Source organism: Callorhinus ursinus, unplaced genomic scaffold, assembly GCF_003265705.2.
Source record: "Callorhinus ursinus isolate GAN/ISIS: 27379988/994484 unplaced genomic scaffold, GSC_fseal_2.0 scaffold4, whole genome shotgun sequence".
Classification (NCBI taxonomy): domain Eukaryota; kingdom Metazoa; phylum Chordata; class Mammalia; order Carnivora; family Otariidae; genus Callorhinus; species Callorhinus ursinus.
The window spans coordinates 22,630,980-22,640,652 of record NW_027397066.1 but is presented as its reverse complement, the minus strand read 5'-3'; the positions used below and the strand labels follow the sequence as shown (position 1 = coordinate 22,640,652).

At 36.8% G+C, this 9,673-nt stretch overlaps 1 pseudogene; it reads left to right on the top strand.

The window, feature by feature from the left end:
* The first annotated feature begins 7,005 nt into the window (after positions 1-7,005).
* LOC112835745 (nascent polypeptide-associated complex subunit alpha pseudogene) lies at positions 7,006-7,785 on the top strand (annotated as a pseudogene).
* The last annotated feature ends 1,888 nt before the right edge of the window (positions 7,786-9,673 follow it).

The window sequence follows — 9,673 nt, the reverse complement described above, 5'->3', positions numbered from 1 at the left end:
TCCCACAGTCATGGCAGGCTGAGAATACATGATCCCTCACCCCAGCTCTCTCTCCTATGGTAGATGTTCCATACTAAACGAGGCAAGCCCAGAAGCAGAGAGGCCACCACCCTGCCCCATGCCCAGAAAAGTGCCTCAGATTTTTCTCAGGGGGAAAGGCAGTTCATGACAAGAGAGCTCTGAATCTTTCTTGGCCAAGGCAAGAGGAGGAAGAGCTATCATTGTAAAATGGACCCAGAGTGCTTTCCATAACAAAGGCCTACTCTATAGAGAAAGACATTTTGTAAGAGCCTTATCCCAATATAGGAAATAACTTCCAATCCAGCACCCTTCTATTTTATCTAGGGGAGGGACATAGTAATAAGGCATGTGAACATCAAGGACATCAATTTAGAATGGTGGAATCAGCTATGAATATAGGGGACAGGGAGAAAAAAGCTACAGTATCAGTGAAACACTTGTGAAAGGAACAACCCTGAGACACAGGCCCACTAATGTTTGAGATTTAATAAAGCTATTTATAGAATGCTCTGTCTCCCATGCCTTACCATTATACCATCAGGGTTCCAGGATGTTGTGGGTTTTAGCTGAAAGAGCTACAACACAGAGCATTTCCATAAGAAGCAGGTAGGGATAACCAAAGGAAAAAAAAAAAAAGAGAGACAAGGGTAAAAACACTAGAAGAATCTGAAGCCTCTTACAATAGCTATGACAAACATTAAATATCCCAATTCACTAAGTACCATAAATCCTCACACTTAAAGGTCTATTTACCTTGGTTCCTATTACCCAATACAAAGTCTGCCTTTTATTAAAAAATTGTAAGACATGACAAAAGGCAAGGGAAAAAAAGAGTCTGAAGAGAAATAGCAATCATCAAAACCAGATTGAGATATTAAAAAATGTTGTAATAATCACACAGAAATTTTAAACCAACAAGGATTGATATATTAAGGGATCAAATAATAAAAGTAAGCAGCATGCAACTACAGATGGGCAATGTAGACAGAAAGAAGGAAACTCTAAGCAAAATCAAAAGGAAATGCTAGATATTAAAAAAAAAAACTGAAAAGAGATGAAGACTGCCTTTGATTATTGGACTGAACATGGTTGAGGGAAGAATTAGTGAGCTTTAAGATAGGTCAATAGAATATTCTAAACCAAAAGGCAAAAGGAAAAGAAAAAAAAAATCCAAGAACTATGGGACAATTTCAAAAGTTTTAGCATACATCATTGGAATACCAGACAGAGGCGACATTGAGAATGGAGCAAAATAAATATTTGAAGTGATAGTGACTGAGAATATTCTAAATCTAATGACAGATTCCAAACCATGGATCAAGGAAGTTCAGAGAATGCCAAGCAAAATAAATACCCCTACTCCCATCCCCAAGCAACAACAAAAACAAAGCATATCCTATTCAAACTGCAGATGACCAAAGACAGGGAGAAAATCAGGAAACAAGCTAGGGTGTCAAGACATCTTACATATAAGGGAACAAGGATAATAATTATATTGGACTCCTTATCAAAAACCATGAAAATAGAGTGTATTGAAGTATTTAGAATGATGAAAGAAAATCACCAAACTCGAATCCTGTATCCAGGAAAATTAACTTTCAAATGTAAAGGAGGAAATAAAGACTTTCTTAGATGAAGAACAACTAAAGAAATTCCACACTGGAAAATGTGTTCTGCAAGGATTGTTAAAAGCAATTCATCAGGACAAGGAAAGCGATCCAGGTCACAAATTTGGATTTGCATAAAGAAAGAGCATTGGAGAAGGAATTGAAGGAAACCACAATATGTCACCTCAAAATATACCTTTCTGACATAAAAATTATTTTGAGCTCAAGGCAATTAAGAAGCAACAAACATAAGAAAAGCTCTCTCTATCCTTCCATTTTCTGCCTAAAGACAGGATATGAAATCTCCTTTTACTGGAGAAATGCTCTTAAGAGCCTAGAGGTGGGTTTTTCATAGATGGCTTTTATGACATTGAGGTATGTATCCTCTATCCCTATACTCTGAAGAGTTTTGATCAAGAAAGGATGCTGTACTTTGTCAAATGCTTTTTCTGCATCTATGGAGAGGATCATATGGTTCTTCTTCTTTCTTTTATTAATGTATTGTATCACATGGATTGATTTGTAGATGTTGAACCAACCTTGCAGCCCAGGGATAAATCCCACTTGGTCGTGGTAAATAATCCTTTTAATGTACTGTTGGATCCTATTGGCTAGTATTTTGCTGAGAATTTTTGCATCTGTGTTCATCAAGGATATTGGTCTGTAATTAGCCTTTTTAATGGGGTCTTTGTCTCGTTTTGGGATCAAGGTAATGGTGGCCTCATAAAACGGGTTTGGAAGTTTTCCTTCCATTTCTATTTTTTGGAACAGTTTCAGAAGAATAGGTACTAATTCTTCTTGAAATGTTTGGCACAATTCCCCTGGGAAGCCATCTGGCCCTGAGATTTTGTTTGTTGGGAGATTTTTGATTACTACTTCAATTTCCTTAATGGTTATAGGTCTGTTCGGGTTTTCTATTTCTTCCTGGTGTTGGTAGTTGCTACATCTCTAGGAATGCATCCATTTCTTCCAGATTATCTAATTTGATGGCATAGAGTTGCTCATAGTATGTTCTTATATTGTTTGTATTTCTTTGGTGTTGGTTGTGATCTCTCCCTTTCATTCATGATTTTATTTATTTGGGACATTTCTCTTTCCTTTTTGATTAGTCTGGCCAGGGCTTTATCAATCTTATTAATTCTTTCAAAGAGCCAGCTCCTAGTTTCGTTGATCTGTTCTACTGTTCTTTTGGTTTCTGTTTCATTGATTTCTGCTCTGACCTTTATTATTTCTCTTCTCCTGCTGGGTTTAGGCTTTATTTACTGTTCTTTCACCAGCTCCTTTAGGTGTAGGGTTAAGTTGTGTATTTGAGACCTTTCTTGTCTCTTGAGAAAGAGCGAATATCATTCTCAATGGGGAAAAACTGAGAGCTTCCACCCTAAGGTCAGGAACACAACGGAGATGTCCACTCTCACCACTGCTATTCCACATAGTATTAGAAGTCCTAGTCACAGGAATCAGACAACAAAAAGAAACAAAAGGTATCCAAATGCTCAAAGAAGAAGTCAAACTTTCACTCTTTGCAGATGATATGATACTTTATGTGGAAAATCCAAAAGACTCCACCCCAAAACTGCTAGAACTCATACAGGAATTCAGTAAAGTGGCAGGATATACAATCAATACACAGAAATCAGTGGCCTTCCTATACACCAACAACAAGACAGAAGAAAAAGAAATTAAGGAGTTGATCCCATTTATAATTGCACCCAAAAACATAAGATACCTAGGAATAAATCTAACCAAAGGGGCAAAGAATCTGTATTCAGAAAACTATAAAATATTCATGAAAGAAATTGAGGCAGACACAAAGAAATGGAAAACGTTCCATGCTCACGGATTGGAAGAATAAATATTGTGAAGATGTCAATGCTACCTAGAGCAATCTACACATTCACTGCAATCCCCATCAAAATACCATCCACTTTTTTCAAAGAAATGGAACAAATAATCCTAAATTTGTATGGAACCACAAAAACCCCTGAATAGCCAGAGGAATGTTGAAAAAGAAAAGCAAAGCTGGTGGCATCACCATTCCGGACTTCTAGCTCTATTACAAAGCTGTCATCATCAAGACAGCATGGTACTGGCACAAAAACAGACACATGGATCAATGGAACAGAATAGGGAGCCCAGAAATGGACCCTCAACTCTATGGTCAACTAATCTTCGACAAAATAGGAAAGAATGTCCAAAAAAAAAAGACAGTCTCTTCAACAAATGGTGTTGGGAAAATTGGACAGCCACATGCAGAAGAATGAAACTAGACCATTTCCTTACACCACACACAAAAATAGACTCCAAATGGTTGAACGACCTAAATGTGAGACAGGAGTCCATCAAAATCCTAAAGGAGAACACAGGCAGCAACCTCTTCGACCTCAGCCGCAGCAACTTCTTCCTAGAAACATCGCCAAAGGCAAGGGAAGCAAGGGCAAAAATGAAGTATTGGGATTTCATCAAGATAAACAGCTTTTGCACAGCAAAAGAAACAGTCCACAAAACCAAAAGACAACTCACAGAATGGGAGAAGATATTTGCAAATGACATATCAGATAAAGGGCTAGTGTCCAAAATCTATAAAGAACTTATCAAACTCAACACCCAAGGAACAAATGATCCAATCAAGAAATGGGCAGAAGACATGAACAGACATTTTTCCAGAGAAGACATCCAGATGGCCAACAGACACATGAAAAAGTGCTCAACATCGCTCGGCATCAGGGAAATCCAAATCAAAACCTCAATGAGATACCACCACACACCAGTCACAATGCCTAAAATTAACAAGTCAGGAAACGACAGATGTTGGCAGGGATGTGGAGAAAGGGGAACCCTCCTACACTGTTGGTGAGAATGCAAACTGTTGCAGCTACCCTGGAAAACATTATGGAGCTTCCTCAAAAAGTTGAAAAGAGAGCTACCCTACGACCCAGCAATTGCACTAATGGGTATTTACCCCAAAGATACAAATGTAGGGATCTGAAGGGGTATGTGCACCCGATGTTTATAGCAGCAATGTCCACAATAGCCAAACTATGGACAGAGCCAAGAGATCCATCAACAGATGAATGGATAAAGAAGATGTGGTGTGTGTGTGTGTATATATATATATATATATATATATATATATATACACAATGGGATATTATGTAGCCATCAGAAGGAATGAAATCTTGCCATTTACAATGAAGTGGATAGAACTGGAGGGTATTATGCTGAGCAAAATAAGTCAATCAGAGAAACACATGTATCATTTGACCTCACTGATATAAGGAATTCTTAATCTCAGGAAACAATCTGAGGGTTGCTGGAGTTGTGGGGGGTGGGAGGGATGGGGCGGCTGTGTGATAGATACTGGGGAGGGTATGTGTTCTGGTGAGCATTGTGAATTGTGTAAGACTGTTGAATCACAGAACTGTATCTCTGAAATAAATAATAGATTATATATTAAAAAAAAAAGAAGATAGCAGGAAGGGAAAAATGAAGGTGGAAAATTAGAGGGGAAGATGAACCATGAGAGACTATGGACTCTGAGAAACAAACTGAGGGTTCCAGAGGGGAGACGGGCGGGGAGATGTGTTAGCCTGGTGATGGGTATTAAGGAGGGCACATATTGCATGGAGCACTGGGTGTTATACGCAAACAATGAATCATGGAACACTACATCAAAAACTAATGACGTAATGTATGGTGATTAACATAACATAATAAAAAATTTTTTAAAAAAGAACCTGGAGGTGGTACCAGAGGAATCTGCAAACACCATCCTCCATTAGTTTCCTGCCTTATAGTTACTTTCCCACAATTTGCTGCCCTTGGAAGCCTAAAACTGTCCTTTCTCTATAAATTTGTTGTTCTTTGTTGAATATTCTATATAAACCAAAATTCCAAGTCACTCCTATAGTTAGAGTAGTTATAAATGTATATTGCAAAATCCAGAGCAATCACTAATTTTGTTTTTCAAAACATAATTTCTATGAGAGGAAATAAATTTGAATCACATAAGATCTTCATTTAAAACTGGAGAAGGAAAAAAAAGACCAAAAAAATGAAAGAATAGCTCTATTTTTAATGTCCTGAGGAACCTCCATACTGTTTTCCAGAGTGGCTGTACCAGTTTGCATTCTCACCAACAGAGTAAGAGGATTCCGCTTTCTCCACATCCTTGCTAACATTTATTGTTCCTGGTCTTGTTGATTTTAGCCATTCTGACAGGTGTAAGGAAGAAATCAGAGAGGGAGACAAACCATATGAGACTCTTGACACTGGGAAACAAACCGAGGATTTCAGAAAGGAGGTGCATGGGGAGATGGGGTAACTGGGTGATGGACATTAAGAAGGGCATGTGATGTGATGACCACTGGGTGTTATATTGAACTGATGAGTCATTTAACTTTATATAAAAAACCAATGATGTACTATACCTTGGCTAATTGAATTTAAATAAAAAAAAAACGAAGAATAAGTGCAATGAATAGAAAAAAATACAAACATAGATCCAACTATATCAACAACCATTAGAAATGTGAATGGCTTACATCAATCAAAAAGCAGATATTGTTAGAATGGATAAAAAGAAAAGGCCCAAACTATACATTGTCTACAAGGAACCCACTTTAATTATAAAGATTCAGATGGGCTAAATGGAATGGAATGTAAAAGAATGCACAACGCATTTAATAAAAAGAAAGCTGGTGTAACTATTAATTTCAGATTAAGAAGACCTGAGAATAAGGAAGATTATCAGGTGTAATGAGTGGTGCTACAAAATGTTAAAGGGGCAGAAGAAAAGAAATAATAAAAATCAGAGCAGAAATCAATGAAATTGAAATATAGTGAAACTGAATAAAATCTAAATCTGGTTCTTTAAAAAGATCAATAAACTTTATAAACATCAGTAGCCAGGCTAATACAGAATTAAATAAAAAGATACACAAATTACAAATATTAGAAATGAAAAGAGTAGCCAATAGATATTAAATCAATCCTATAGAAATTAAAATATTAAGAATACTATGAACAAATCTATGCCTACAAAATGTCATAATTTTCTGCAATGTAGCAATTCCTTGAAAGATACAAACTACCAAATCTTACACAAAGTTCAGTGGATAACATATGAAAATAATTCAATATCTATTAAAGAAACTGAGTCATAATTAATAGGATTAATTAATCTTCTCCAAAAGAGAAGTCCAGGCCAATTAAAAAATAGGCAAAAGATCTGACCAAATACCTCTCCAAAGAAGATATACAGATGTCAAATAAGTACATAGATGGATAGTCAACATCATTTGTCTTTAGAAAAAAGCAAATTGAGACAACTATGACATACCAGTACACACCAATCAGAATAAGCATAATCCAGGCTCGCTCTCTTTCTGCCACCATCTTGGTTCTGCGTTCCCCTCACAAAATGCCTGGTGAAGCCACAGAAACCGTCCCTGCTACAGAGGAGGAGTTGCCACAGCCCCAGGCTGAGACAGGGTCTGGAACAGAATCTGACAGTGATGAATCAGTACCAGAGCTTGAGGAACAGGATTCCACACAGGCAACCACACAACAGGCCCAGCTGGCAGCAGCTGCTGAAATCGATGAAGAACCAGTCAGTAAAGCAAAACAGAGCCGGAGTGAAAAGAAGGCATGGAAGGCTATGTCCAAACTGGGTCTTCGACAGGTTACAGGGGTTACAAGAGTCGCTATCCGGAAATCTAAGAATATTCTCTTTGTCTTCACAAAACCAGATGTCTACAAGAGCCCAGCTTCAGATCCCTACATAGTTTTTGGGGAAGCCAAGATCGAGGATTTATCTCAGCAAGCACAACTAGCAGCTGCTGAGAAATTCAAAGTTCAAGGTGAAGCTGTCTCAAACATTCAAGAAAACACACAGACTCCAACTGTACAAGAGGAGAGTGAAGAAGAAGAGGTTGATGAAACCGGTGTAGAGGTTAAGGACATAGAATTGGTCATGTCACAAGCAAATGTGTCAAGAGCAAAGGCAGTCCGAGCCCTGAAGAACAACAGTAATGATATTGTAAATGCTATTATGGAATTAACAATGTAACCATCTGAAAACGAGGACTTTTTTTGGTGTTTCAAAAGAATAACTGCAACTTGGTTTGAAATTTGTACTGTTTCTATCATTGATAAAGTTATGGCTTCTTGTTGGATGAAAAAAAAAAAGAATAAGCATAATCCAAAACTAACAACAGTATTGCTAGAGGTGATGTAGAGCAACCAGAACTCACATTCACTGTGGGTAGGAATAAAAAAAATTAAAAACTAAAAAACTTTGGAATACAGTTTGGTAGTTTCTTAAAATATTAAACAGTTTGATCCAGCATATGTGCTCCTAGATATTTGCCCAGTGATTTGAAAATCTATGCCCATAATGAAACCTATATGCAAACATTTATTGTACTTATTATAATTTCCAAAATCTGGAAAAATCCAAGGTGTCCTTCAATCAGTGAATGAATAAACAACTGGTGGTACATCCATACAATATAATACTATTTATTTAAAGAACTTATTTATTTATTTGAGAGAGAGAGTAAGAGAGAGTGTCCACAAGTTGGGGGAGGGGCAGAAAGAAAAGGAGAGAAATCCTCAAGCAGAGTCCCCACTGAGTGTGGAGCACAATTCAGCAGGGCTGAATCCCAGGACCATGACATCATGGCCTGAGCCAAAATCAAGAGTGGTCGCTTAGCCAACTGAACCACACAGGCACCCCTATAATGGAATACTATTCAGTGCTAAAGCATAGTGCTAACTGAAATAATCAAGGCACAAAACATAATATATACACTATGATTGCATTGATGTGAACTTCAAAAATAGGGAAAAGTATCCTATGGTGTTAGAAGCTAGTGTTTGTCTTTAAAGAGGAGAGAAGTTGTAGAGATTGCGTAAGACACAAGGGGTCATAAGAGTTTCCTGTCGGATTCTTTCTTTTGTCCTAGGGTGTGCTTCGATGAATGTGTTCATTTTGCAACAATTAATTTAGCTTCATACTTATAATTTTCTAATTTTCTGTATGCAAATTTTACCCCTATAAAATTTAAAAACTTTTTTGCTTACTGACTTTACATCCTTGGGCAATTTGCTTAACCTCTGTGAGTCTAGATTTCTTTGATATATAAAGTTGCTATGATAACATAAAGTTGTTTTGAGGATTAATTAACTATGAAGTATTTGGCACAAGTTTTAGCTAGTACAAAAATGCTAAATAAATCAGAGCTACAGTTGAAAACTGAAAAGTTTATTGTATCTACAAACATTTCTTAAAAACCTTATTTTTCAGTGAATCTAATGGTTTGGATTCAAATGGAATAGGTGTCACTTAAATGACAATTCTGTAGTCAAAAAAGAAACATTTATTCCACAAATACTTACTAGGGATGTACTATGTCAACAGAATTATTCTGTGTACTGGGGAAACATTAGTTACCAAAGCCATCAACAGTCCCAGTCTCTTTGGAGCTTAAATTCATGTAAGAAATAGATACATTACATCTTATAAGGTAAAAAAATAATACTACTAATAAAAGCATAATAAGATAAGGTACATCCATTTCTCAAAAGTGAAAATGAGCTACAATTCTAATAGAAAGGACAGGGAAGCATTACATTAAAAAGAGAGAAATTTTTCCAAAATTTTGAATGAGGTAAGAAATAACAGGAGAAAGCAATTTAGTCCAAGAGGACAACTGAAAAATCCTGAAACTCATAGGATATACTGATGGATTACACGTATGGTAGGGAACAAAACCATGAGTCAAGGATGTCGCTGAAGGTTTTGGCCTGAGAAACTGCAAGAACACAGTTGCCATTAATTGAATTGGAAAGGGGTGGGGAAAACCTTATCCATCCTTAAGAGTGCTCAAATTCAAACAAAATTTTGAGGTTAGGCTTACCAATTCCTTATTTTTCCATTTCACTTTTGGTGAAGGATTAGATTTATACTTTTACCTGAATGCCAATATTTTAAAGCAAAGTGCTAATATTTTAAAGGAAGTGGGCTGGTATGGAAGAGATGATCA